The following is a 14,091-nucleotide window of genomic DNA, read 5'->3' as shown; positions in this document are numbered from 1 at the left end:
ATCGGGAAGCCTGTTATTAAGGTCTGGCTGATCCAATTAATTTAAATATTCAGATATGTTGACTCTGCTTGCTTGATAATATGACATCCACCCATCAGTGTTTACATCTGTCATACACTATTTATCTATTTTATGGTGCACAGGCTACTCAAGAGGAGTTGAAGTCGTCGTACAGGCGTCTTTGTATGCTGTACCACCCTGACAAACACAGAGACCCTGAGCTAAAGAAGCAGGCTGAACAACTCTTCACCTACGTACACCAGGCATATGAGGGTACTATTATAACTGTCCTTGGGACTAATATGACAATTTTAAATGTACAGATTAAATCTAAAAAATAGCCAAGGTTTATGTAGCTCTTCCATACAAGGAAGTTCATAGTTACCACACAAAGAAAGCCATGCATATTTGGAACAACATGAGGGTGAATGTTTGTGTTAGTCTTATTTAATTTGATTAATTTAACTTAAAGGGTTGTGATAATAGATAATCAACCAAAAACACTGAATACCAACTTTTAGATCATTATGTGTAAAACTTAAACTATTTTAGTTTTTATAACAGTATGCATCCTAATTTACATACTTATGCACTATCTAGTGTGTTTGTAGTATACAAGTGCAAGTAGTGTGTTCACAATAACAATTCATAACTATCAGAAGAAGAAGTGCACTTCAAATAAAGCAACCAAGACATCAAAACCCTGAAAACTAATTTGCCACACTGCAAAAAATGCTTATCTTACTTAGTACTTTTGTCTGGGTTCTAGTCAAAATATCTTACAATTCTTAAATTAAGATACTTTTACTAGATAAGCCAAATGACCTAAGATATTCAGTCTTGTTTCAAGGGGAAAAACTAAATTAAGTGCACTGGCAGATAATTTTACTTGTTTTAAATTTTTTATCCCCTTGAAACAAGACTAAATATCTAAGGTCATTTGACTTATCTAGTAAAAGTATCTTTATTTAAGAATTGTAAGATATTTTGACTAGAAACCAGACAAAATACTACCGTACTTTCCGGTCTATAAGTCACACCTTTTTCATAGTTTGGCTGGTCCTGTGACTTACAGTCAGGTGAGACTTATTTATCAAAAATAATTTAACATGAACCAAGACATTGACATTTCGAGATAAGCTCTCGCGGCTGTAGACGGTAAGTTTTCTCTGGTTCTAAATAAAATGCGACTTATAGTTCAGTGCGACTAATAAATGTTTTTTTTCCTCATCATGACGTATTTTGGACTGATGCGACTCATACTCAGGTGCGACTTATAGTCCGAAAAATACGTAAGTAAGATAAGCCATTTTTTGCAGTGCACTGGTTTCCTCAAGATTTTTACTGTATCCCAATTTGCATACTTGTGCTGTGCCCTAAAACTAAGTACTGTTTTTGGAGAACAAGTACATACTTTTGAGTATGTAGCAGAATAGTAGGCAAGCTTTGGGATATACTACTTTCAGCATAACTGTCTGTGCATCCGAAATCACATACTACTGTCTGAATATTTGATTGTTTGTAATAACTATCCACATAAGAATGTTTTGGGGTGTGAGGTGTGTGCAGTCAGAAATTTATGTTTACCACAGACATTATTTTACTTATGAAAAAAATTAAAATAAAATTTGAGGGAACCCATGGAGTCTCTCTATACCTGAATGATGAACTTAATTAAGTGTGCGATGCCTTTAACAGTCGGAAAAATGACTGTCTGAAATGTTACACAATAGAGAGTAAAAAGTTCCTAGTGCATAGTATATAATGTGTCATTTGAAATATAATTATTATATATTGTAGTCCAATTATATATATTTTTTATTTGACTTTCATTATCTGACCTCTGCTCAGTTCTCAGTGACCCACAATCCCGAGCCATATATGACATATTTGGGAAAAAAGGCCTAGAGGTAGAGGGTTGGGAGGTTAGTTTTGATTCTCCACATTTATTATAACAAATATTTGTTTTACATTGTTTTGCTGATGTGCATGTGATACTAATGTCACGTCTGCTTGCTTGATCCCTGATATCTTTAGGTGGTGGAGAAGAAAAGGACCCCTGCAGAGATCAGGGAGGAATATGAACGTTTACAGAGGGAGAGAGATGAGAGGAGACTCCAGCAGAGAACAAACCCTAAGGTGGACATTTCGGACCAGAATGACATGGGAGATAATGACAAAACTAAAATGCAGTTTAAATTGCTGAGATTGATTGTTGAGAAACTGACATTTGAGGAAAGCTTTCTTGATTGGTTTTCGGTCTTCTCTTTTTGGATGCCTGCATATCTGGTTGCACGTTGTAATTTATAAAGAAAGTTTTAACACAGGGTCTATAAAAAGTCTGAAATTAATTTTGATTCAATTTATATTCATAATATTAAATCCATAAAAAAATTTAATGGTATAACAAAAGTGTTAATTGATTATCTTTTTTTTTTTTTTTGTGGACAAACAGGAATCATGATACAGTCTAATTTGATTATTAGCAGCACTGTATGTTTAAAGATAAAACATGACACTGGTACAGATACTACATGCTTACGGCTTTAAAAACACATTTTTGAGCAGTGATTTCTTATGATTAACTGGTGATGAAAAAAGTACTGCAGGAATGATATATTTTTGTAGACCAAAACCTGTAAATGAGTTTTAGCTCGTCCTGTTCCATTGTTACAAGGTCATTGTTTTATATTTTTATTTATTTTCTGATTGGGTTTTTGAATATAAATTCCTAAAATAACTTCTGTTAACGTAAGCTCAGGATATTTTGTTTTATTCTGCGACATCAAATACCCAATCACCTTGTGTTTTTCTTTTTTTTGTGTGCGTGTTATTTTTTGTCTTGATAAAGGAGGTTGCTTACAAGAGGCTGAGTTGGACTTCAGAGACTGTCTGGGACATTACACATCACGCTGATTTCCTCAACGGGAAAACTCATACTTACTAGTCCACTTTCACAGCCTCATTGTTTTACATTTTTGCTATTTAAAGCTGCAGTAGGTAACTTTTGTAAAAATATATTTTTTACGTATTTGTTAAACCTGTCATTATGTCCTGACAGTAGAATATGAGACAGATAATCTGTGAAAAAATCAAGCTCCTCTGGCTCCTCCCAGTGTCCTATTGCCATTTGCAGAAATTCATCCACTCCCGGTAAAAAAAACAACCATTCAGAGCTGGCGGTCCGTAACTTGTTTTTGTTCAAAATGTAGAAAAATTATATAATAAGCGAGTACACCATGAATCCATTTTCCAAACCGTGTTTTTAGCCTGTCCTGGAATCATTAGGGTACATCTATAATAAGTGTTTATATTCTGACTATTTTAGATTGCTTCGGGGGTACCGCGGCGGAGTAACCCAGTACCTTTGTGATTCTTCATAGACATAAACAGAGAGAAGTAGTTCCGGCTACGATGTTCTTCTGCAAGACGCAAGCAGTTCTGTTTATTAACCGCTAGAGCGTCAAAAGTTACCTACCGCAGCTTTAACTCTTCTAACTCAAACTTTAAGGATTATTTTACTTTTTTTTTTTAAATAAAGTTGCTGAATAGTGGTGATGTTGAAGTCACGTGACTATGATGTATTACTGTAGCGATTACATTTAGTCTTAGTGGTCATAAAGCTTATTGTCTGCAATAATCTAAACGCCAATGGGAAAATTCTGTTGGGGTTCCAGGATGGCCTTCAAAAATATATCACTGCAGGGTTTGTCCTATATGGAAGTACAGTCTTAATTTTAAAAGTGACGGTCTGGAAAATGTGTCAAATTTAATATAAAAACACAGCAGAAACCCTGTAACATCACATTTATGTCACAGAGTTGGTCTAAATGGTGTTTTACTCGTTTTTTTCCTGTTTTTATTCAGGGGACAATAAGTGTTGGCATAGATGCGACAGACCTCTTCGACCGATATGAGGAAGACTTTGAGGATGTACCAGGAGGAGGTTTTCCCCATATTGAGATCAACAGGATGCACATTTCCCAATCCATCGAGGTCAGAATGTACAATTACAAATATTCCTTATGGAAGCCCGTTTCCTTCATTGAATAAAATATAAAATCCTTTTTCCTTGCAATTTCGAGTTTACATCCTGCAATTTCTTTCTCAGAATTGCAATATATATACACTCGGAGTTCTGAGTTATGAAGTCAGAATTATGGAATATAAACTTAAAATAATTTTTTTCTTCAGAACTGGACTTTATAACTTGTAATTGTGGGAAAAATTTTAATTTCGAGATCTAAAATTGCAATTGTGACTTCATTCTGACTTTTCTCAGAATTGCAAGATTATAAACTCACAATCTCAAGAAAAAAAGTCAATTTACAGTTTATGTCACGCAATTTACACAAAGTCAGAATTGTGATTTTGTCTGCTTCCATACTCCCTTGTGCTCTGTAATCATGCATGTTTATGTTTGTCAGGCACCCTTAACCACTTCAGATACCGCTGTCCTCTCTGGATCTCTGTCTACGCATGATGGCAAAGGGGGAGGAAATATAAATCTTTGTGTGCGGCGTGTGACTTCAGCAAGAGGCTTTTTTGCTAAAGTCCTAGTTTGTTTGTGTGTCTTAAGCTGGAGTTTGGTGCAGGGGACATTAGAGGACCTTTATTTGGGATGAAAGTGTTCCGTAACGTTACTGCACGCTGGTAGGTGTCTGTCTGTGTGTGATGAGGCTGATTTGTGTTTCTCATTTCTGTAAATTTACTTTCAGTTTTGTATCACATCGCTTTGTGACTGCCCAATGGGGTTTGCAGTTCTCCTCGCGTGGCGTACGGCCCAGTGCCACTACAATGATGGCCCGCCACCTGGACCAGAACACTATGGGCTACCTGCAGTGGCGTTGGGGAAGCCCGTCTGCCATGACCACCAGCATAGTCAGGGACACCAAAACAAGCCACTTCACCCTGGCCTTGCAGGTGAAGCCTGTGCAGACAACGAAACAAAATTGATGCATTAAAAAAATGCAATCCATCTGTTCTTATTCCTGATCCTCAGCTGGGCGTTCCTCACTCCTACCTGATGATGAGCTATCAGTACAAATTCCAGGATGAAGACCAGACTAAGGTCAAAGGGTCCATTAAGTATGTATTTTACCTACAGCATACAATAGAGACGGGCAATCTACAGTATTTAGATTACAGTTCAAAGTGTGTTAGATTATAAATCTCTTATGCTCAAGGCTGCTTTAATTTGATCAAAACTAGAGTAAAAATAGTAATATTGTGAAGTTATTACAATTTTAAAAATGTTTTGTAAAAAAAAAAAAAATCTGTTTAAATATTTGAATATAATTTATTACTGTATGTAATCAATTATTTAATGTAATTTATTTCTGTGATCAAAGCTGAATTTGCAGCATCATTCCTCCAGTCTTCAGTGTCACATGACCTTCAGAAATCATTCTAATATGCTGATTTGCTGCTCAAGAAACATTTTCTTATTGTTATTACTAATGTTGAAAATATATATTTATAATGGTAGGACCATCATTTTTGGCAAGTGCATTAATGTTTAAACCAAGAAAATAGTAAAAATCTGTACATTGTTTTTCAGTAAATTATAAGCAACATGTAATCATTTTATCTCTGTGACAAATAAAATATAATACAAAATATTAAGAATATCTACATTTCTATATATACACACATTTTTTTTTTTTTTACAAAACATTTAGAATCATGTAAAATACAACACACACTTTTGAATGGTTGTGTGATCCAACTGTTAAATGTGTTGAAACAGGCAAGTGTTTTGAAACTTGAAACTGAAAAGTACGTTAAAATCATTGCAAAGTTTATTATGCTTAAAAAAAAAATTTTAAATATCAATTGTATTGATCAGCCTCAGCCCTAGTTTTATAGCGGTAAAAAGTTTTTACCCTGACTGCTCGTTGTTTTTGTATTTAACAGGACTGGCTTCTTTGGCACCCTGGTTGAATATGGAGCAGAGCGTAAGATTAGTCGCCACAGTGTTGTGGCCGCAACTGTCAGCATTGGTGTACCCCAAGGAGTCTCCCTCAAAATCAGGTTAGCACTGATTTGAGCTTAACCACAATAAGCAACTCGGGCTGTTCGTGGGTGGTCTATTTATGATGCTCATTTTCTTCTCTCTACAGGTTGAACAGAGCCAGTCAAACCTACCTCTTCCCTATTCACTTAACCGACCAGATTTTACCCAGTGCTGTGTTTTATGCCACTGTGGGCCCGCTGGCCATCTACTTAGCTGTCCAGAAACTTATTATTATGCCTTACGTACGAGCCCAGAAGGAACAGTGAGTTATTATCCATAATTAGAGGCTCTAAAACCGGCCATTTTGCTGAAACCCATCTTTACATTACCTCAGTTTCTTTGATGAAGGGCCATGATTGTTTGGTTGTTTATAGGGAGTTGGAGAAACAGAAGGAGGTTTCTGCTTCAGAAATTGCTCGCAGGAAGCAAGAGGCTGAAGCTGCTGTGAGTAAAATAAATACATAGACAACAATGACTATCTCTCTCTTACCAATGCAAACAACCATTTGTCAGGGTAGATGTGTTGTTTTCTTGCGTTACTGTTTCTTTGGTTTTCAGGTTTTGCTGATGCAAGAGTCAGTGAAGAGAATTATCGATGCTGAGGAATCTAAAATGGGTTTGTGAAATGCAGATGCACTTTTTTTGTTTGCTTTTTTATCCGTTCAGATACAACTAAAGCTTTTTCAACAGCATCTGTGATATACTGGCAATTATCACAGAAAGTCATTTCCATTTATTTTTAAAAACGAACAAAAATGGCTTCTTATACAGTAATTAAAAGTACATGTATTGTATATAAATAAGTAAAGCTATACAACTTTAAATATAAATTGAAGCACTTTTCTCAAACTCATTGGTCAGTAAGTAAAGGAACCATGTTGGGATATAACGATTAACCGTGAGCCGGTTGAAAATTGATTCAGTCTGTTGAGATGCTAAACAAATCCAGATTAATTTAGGGGTAGGAGTTTATATGAATGTATGTCTGAAGCGAACTTACTGGCTTTAGAAAAGTTAAGATGTTATTTTTATATTGGTATTTTTCTTCTTGCCTCTGTATAATCCATATTAAAGTTCATAAGTGCAGTGCTGCTTAGTTTACAGCAGAAACCAAGGAAACGATCGAAAGTGCCACCTGCTGGCAGAGAGCGAATCTGTGTCTCGTTCAGCTCGTCTGCTATTTAATGCAGATATTTTTATGTAAAGTTTCACAAAACTTAAGTCAAACCATTCTGTTTTTGCATAATTTTTTTTAATTATGCAATCTAATTTAAATTAAAAAAGGATCATGTTGCACGTATGCAGCATTTTTGTTTGGATCGTGATTAAAATGCAGTGGTTGCCTCTAATTTTTAAATGGAAAGAGCACAGACAAAGCCTTATGCTGTGTACACACCAAAAGATAATCAGGCTGTTTTTGAAATCACAAATCGTTGATATTCAACATGTTTAATATTTACTATCAGACATCCTTATGTGTGGGGGGAACCCCAAGGACAAACGCACTCACGCTCTGGAGATTATCGCGTGAAACGAAAAAATATTCAGTCAGAAAGCGAGATGATCACGTTTCACGATCACAATTATTTAAAGTTTGTTTAATAAGGAAAAAAAAACCTACTTTTGTAATTTTGTGACCATTGCTCACCTCTAGCTCACTCTGTAACTTGTACAGACCATGTCCCCGCCCTCTCCATGACTTCACCCAAACTTTTTTCCCCGTGACTTTTCTGTGAAAATCATTCCAAACACTATAATTGCAACTCCTTCATGCATATGGTCCCACAATGCTTATTCTGAAGTCTCGCGAGATTTTGCAAGATTTCCTGGGTTCAGTCGAGACTCCGGTTGAAAATCTGTTTGTGTGTGGCCTGGTGTCTTTATCACATCATGGCACACCAGACACTATAGGAGCAAAACGGTTAAATCTAGGATTTTTTTTATCCTCATGTTTGTGGTCTAATCACATTAAGAAAATCTTGTAAGATGTAAAAAATCTTTTGGTGTGTACAAAGCATTAGTTTTGGAATATGAAGAGATTAATTTTATTTCTGTTACTTATTTGATTTGAGGTTGTTTTAACATAAAAAAAAAAAAAAAATTGTTATTTACATTTAGCAGACACTTTTATCCAACAATAGAAGCAATCAAAATCAACAAAAGCGCAGTAATTTGCAAGTGCTGTATTAGTATATATTATTAGTTCTATTTCAATTTCACAAGGAAGTGTACAGTATTTTATGCAAGCAATAATAAAAGGACACATTTAATTCATAATTTGACAAATATCGTTAAGAAAAAAAAAGTTAATGATTCATGAATCAAATGAGTTGAGCGAATCGTTAAATCCCTAGATTCATGGTATTCTTACTGTTAAAAACCTCACGGATCAAAAAATAAATAAATAAAAAATGTTTGTTGTGCATTTGATTTTAAATCCTCTGGACCACTTTTTGCTGTGGGTACATTACCGTGAACAATTTTTGTTTAGTTTTTGCAAATTGAGTGGAAACAATGGTGGTAGTCAGCATATATGGTTTAACATGGACTATTTCTTTAAGTGAACAATGTTTAATGTCATGTGATTCATGTGTTTTCATTCTAGGTCTCCTCATTTTAAATGCTTGGTATGGCAAATTTGTGTCCAACAATAGTCAGAAACGCGAGAGCGCAAAGGTCATTGATGTGACCGTCCCGCTCCAGTGCTTAGTGAAAGACTCCAAGCTCATTCTTACCGAAGCATCAAAGGTTAGACACGCAAACATCTACCAGTGCTTTACATCAATGAGCTGCTTAAACTCCTGCCAGGCGCTTTACATTCATTAGTTCTTTCTCATGTTAATCAGGCTGGCTTGCCAGGGTTTTATGACCCATGTGTCGGCGAGGAAAAGAGCCTAAAAATGCTGTACCAATTTAGAGGAGCCATACATCAAGTCTTATCCGGAGACACAGAGCCTCTTAAAATACCCAAACAATGTGAGTACTACCGAAACAAGCTGGGAATGTTGCTTGGCAAAAGATATCTTAAATATACGTGACCCCTAGGGGGCACTACTGTCACCCACAATTTGTATATCTAAACTAGAAAACCCAAACAGCACTCCCCTTTAAACTATTTAGACTGGTGTCCTGACATTTTATCCAACGCATCAGATTTTCCTACCCGGGTTTATTGCGCATGCGCACATCAATATCGCGTCCTTTTTCTCATGTTAAACAACGATATTTAATGTATCTGCATTACTGTAAGGGTAGGTTTAGGGTTGAGGTAGGTGTAGACTTTAATAAAAAACGCTAACTAATTGGTAGAAAATAATATTTATTGTTGGTTTCCTGTAGCTGTATCCCTTCTAGCTACAACCGCGAATATAACACATAATTACTGTATTTGCAGTAGTGTAAGGGTAGGTTTAGGCTTGTGGTAGGTGTAGACGTTAATAAACCATAACTTTACATTAGCATTTTTCGTTGTGGAATTGTACGACCTAATGTTTTAGTGAGAGGAAGGAAAATCTGAGAGCGTAGGACAAATCGACAGAACACAGGTTATATCCAATGAAGCGATGAAAATGGGACTGATGTACTCAATTTTATTAAACACTAGACAATACACTTATTGGCAATCAGAGCAGACAAATGTTCAATAAGTTCAATATTAAAAATTGACAACCTTCCAAAAAAAAACAAAAAAAAACACTCACATTCTCCCGTTTACACAGCCGATACACCAGGAGGCTTACTCTTCAGCTCACACCACACTAATGTTTTACTGTTCATGTCTCACAACACATAAAGGGACATGTCACTTGCCACCTGAACCAAATAATTAGTGCCAATGATCAGGCCTTAAAGGTACACTTCCCATCTCAACCACCCTACCCCCTACGTATATTTAGAAATTTAGAAAAAAGGAAAAAAGAAAAATACTTTTCCCTCTGAAATACAATTTAAAATTTACTTTGGTACATAAAGGTTAAAATTAAATGTATTTTTCAAATCTATATATTTATTAACAACATTTTACATATGCAACATTTATTTTGCATATATATATATATATATTTTTTTTTTTTTATGGGTTAATATACAGTTGATTTAAAGATGATCTAAGGAAAGTCTGTTGTTGTTTTTACATTTTCATTCAGCTCATAGAATTGATTCGGAGACATAGGATTCTACAACACTGGAAGAAAGAGCTCAATGGACATCAAAGGAACATAATGGACAGTCAGACATTAAGTGAACCGAAGGGCTGCTCCTCTACATTTCATGTAGTTACCTGTGTATCACCTTTGTGTTGTCTGTTAATCTCAAATCCCTGACATATATCGTCAATGGGTCGATCACGTCCTAACATCTCCTTAATATCTGGAGTCTTAACTGAGACTACCGATGAACCCCCAGAACCCATCCGCAGCTTGGATAGCTGTCTGTTGTCAGGAGGTGAGAGGAGGTCAAATGTCATATCACTCCATCCATTAATCTTAATGTTAAAGGGGTCCTATTATGCTCTTTTGCTAAATCTTGATTTTGATTCAGGGGTATACCAGAACTAGAAAAATTATTTTTCACCTATTTTACATTATTACAACACCTTCCAAGTCTGGCATGAACGGCTCGAATAGTTCCTGTATCAAATGAAGACACGCCTTCTTAAATACAAAATGTGCTGTGATTGGTTACTTTTTTAGGCTCAAACAGCAACATTACAGACTAACTAAAGTTGAAAAAAAGTTAAAACGCATAATAGGACCCCTTTAATACTGCGACTGGAAAGTATGGCAATAAAACTCCTTTAACAAAACTGTACTTGAAATGTATGGTTCAAAGTATGATGAAGGGCTGTACAAACTGTGGTTTCATAATACGTGCCGATACTGACAGATGTTTTTGTATGTTTGTACACTAGGCTTAAGAAAAGGGAAACTTATGCTCACACTGCCTCCAAAATCACTCCTGTAGAAGCTGCATTTAGTAGACCAGAGAATCATGATTTCATTTTCCTCCACGAGATGTGTTATTTGGATAACACCTGTGTATCATGTTAAGTATATACAGTAAAATACAGTATTTGTATTTTAAGGTGAATCTCACAAAGAAATGTTTGGGTCATATTTTGCCTGAGAATGTGGAAAATATTACAAATAAGTGGAAAATCGTTAAAGGAACACTACACTAATTTTTGAATATGGTCTCAAGAGGACTGTTTCCAGACGCTGCGTAATATCACTGCGACTGCTGCACCCATGGTATGGCAGCAAAATTCCTTAATTATTACACCGGAATGAAAGTATAGTTCCTAGCCATATCGGCCTAGAACATCACAACTTTTCATTTTCTGCCGGTCTTAGTACACGATGTAACTACAGAAGAGTCAAGTTTTAAATAGGAAAAATATTGAAACTCTTTGGTCATTTTTGAGGGAGATGCTAACGGTCTAATCAGATTCAATGATCTATGCTAAGCTACAGCTAAAGTGGTGCCGCCAGACCCTGAGATCGGCTGAATGGATTCAAGAACGGTAAAACTCAACTGTTTGAATTTAGGGGAGATGGAAAATGAGCCTATTTTCAAAAATTGTGGAGTGTTCCATTAAATCACTTTGCTTATTTTAGTACAATCAGATCTTTTTATGTGCATTATATGTATAACAGTTGAGCATATTGCAAGCCAAGTTCTACTTTTAAAAACAACACTCTCATTACTGTAATGTGAATATTTTAATTTCTGTGATGCATGAAAAAAAATCTGTATGCATTAAATTGATTTATTTAAAATGCATCACTGATTATGATATATTGTGTATTATTGTAGGTTACTGACAATGAGGAAAAGGTTTAAACAAACTTCCAAGAAATCTTAAAAAATAAGAACCATTTTTTAATGCTTTTTTCACCTTTAGTCTGTAGTCAAGCTACATCAAATATACTTGAACATTATTTTCTCCAAATTTAAAATCCTTAATGAAGTCAACAGTATTACATAGTCAGAGCAGAGGTCCAGTGAATCGGATCAAGGTCAGGCTGTTTAGCTTGTTCTTAGCATCTGGATGTTTGCTTTGATAGCAACTAACTTCTCCTGATCGGTTTTCTTAAGTTTTAATGACTTGAAATTTCAGCAGCATACTTTTGGATATTGAATAAGGGAACAACATGATATTATTTAAATATCCATTATTTCAAATAATTGTAAAAAACCCTCTGAACACTCTATATATACACTATATAACACACCCTTTTTTTCCTTAGAGTTAACCATTGTGACATGAGCATTTTGTTGAATTTTTCATTGTTTTATTATTGCTTTTGTCAGTAAGGCAGTGTCTACGTGATTTGAGTCTGTAGATGTTTATTTGTAACCGTCTTTCCAGTTCACCTTTCATCTGGGATATAAGAGGGGGGAAATACATTAAAATATCAAATTCATTTTGTTGTTGGAGTGTCAACAATAATCTGGAGTCTGAATCTCCCAGAATCCTTGGTCAGTGAGAAATACTTGAGCTATTGACAGACCATGGCATATTGTTGTTAAACGGCCTTTAAACATTCTCTGGTTTTTGCAACTCTGAAAGAAACTGGTGTTACATTCCCGCCTGATGCAAAACCTTATCAATGTATTAAATTAGTCATCCTGAAGAGTCATTTAAATAAAAAGTTCAGAAACCTACACTTCATCTGATCTTTATGTAAATGCAATTTGGATTATGTTATTAGAATCCCAAAATGAAGTACTAATTACTCTTGTAATTAGAGTATATTACATTTTAAAGTGCTCATAATAAGATTGGTTACTTTTTTATGGATTGCATGGTTATTCACACAATGGCAGTAACATTACTTAGAATTAATTGATTCTCCCCAATTATACTTTGTTATACTTAAAAAAAAAACAAAAAAAAAACATGTTTATTAATGTTTTGTGGTTGTTGTTTTCATTTAATTCAAGGATTTGCGAACGGTTTCGTCAGCACCACCCCTTAAAATAAAATATTACTCAAAAGGTTAATATTTATTTCAACATTTGCATTTTGCATATTTGCAACCGTTCTCTGATGTGGGTTTATGGCGGCATTGACAGGCAGGTAAATAAATCAAATATTTGTATTTTTATTGTTGAGACCCATTTGCGCCCAAGCTTTAACTTCCTGGCTGATCTCTTCGGATGTTTCTTCAATATATCCACAATATGCCATCTATTTTGTGACGTGCACCAGTCCCTTCTGCAGCAAAGCATCCCCACAACATTATACCACCACCCCCATACTTCACAGTTGGGATGGTGTTCTGAGGCTTCAAAGCTTCGCCCTTTTTCCTCCAAATATACAGTTTATCATTATGGCCAAACGGTTAAATTTTTGTTTCATCAGACCACAGGACATGTCTCCAGAAATTAAGATTTTTGTCCCCATGTGCAGTGGCAAACTGTAGTCTGGCTTTTTTATGGTTGTTTAGAAGTAATGGTTTTCTCCTCCTAGAGTAACCTTTCAGCTCATGGTGGTACAGGAGGTTTTACTGTGGATAATGACACGGTCTTACCAGTTTCAGCCAGCATCTTTACAAAGTGTTTTGCTGTTGTCCTGGGGTGGATTCGCACGGTTCGCACCAAAAAAAACGTTCCTTTCTGGGACTCAGAATCCGTCTCCTTCCTGAGCAGTATGATGGTTGTACATTCCTGTGTTTTTCATACTTCTGTATTATTGTCTGAACAGATGAACGTGGGACCTTCAGACATCTGGAAATTGCACCTAAGGATGAGCCACACTTGTGGAGGTCCACAATTCTTTTCCTGATGCCTTACTTGATTTCTCTCAATTTTCCCATGTCAAAGAAAGAGGTTGTGTTTCAGGTGTGCCTTTATATGCATCCACAGGTGTGCCACCAATTAACTCAAATGGAATCAATTAACCTATCAGAAGGTTCCTAAGCTCAGAACTGAATCACCTGGAGTTTCCGTTTTGTTTAAAGACACATTAAACTTAGTGTATGTATACTTCTGACTTTAACGAAAGTGATTAAAAAAAAAAAAAAAAAGTTAGTGCAACTCCCTCAAATGCAAAAAATATGTTCATATTTATT

The 14,091-nt window shown here is 35.5% G+C and overlaps 1 pseudogene; it reads left to right on the top strand.

Annotated features, from left to right (window-relative positions):
- The window catches only part of LOC113055652 (dnaJ homolog subfamily C member 11-like), an 11,500-nt pseudogene extending 863 nt beyond the window's left edge, over positions 1 to 10,637 (top strand).
- The last annotated feature ends 3,454 nt before the right edge of the window (positions 10,638 to 14,091 follow it).

Source organism: Carassius auratus, chromosome 36, assembly GCF_003368295.1.
Source record: "Carassius auratus strain Wakin chromosome 36, ASM336829v1, whole genome shotgun sequence".
In the NCBI taxonomy this organism is placed as follows: Eukaryota; Metazoa; Chordata; class Actinopteri; order Cypriniformes; family Cyprinidae; genus Carassius; species Carassius auratus.
Note: the sequence above shows the minus strand (reverse complement) of the source record. Positions and strands in the feature narration are given on the sequence as shown.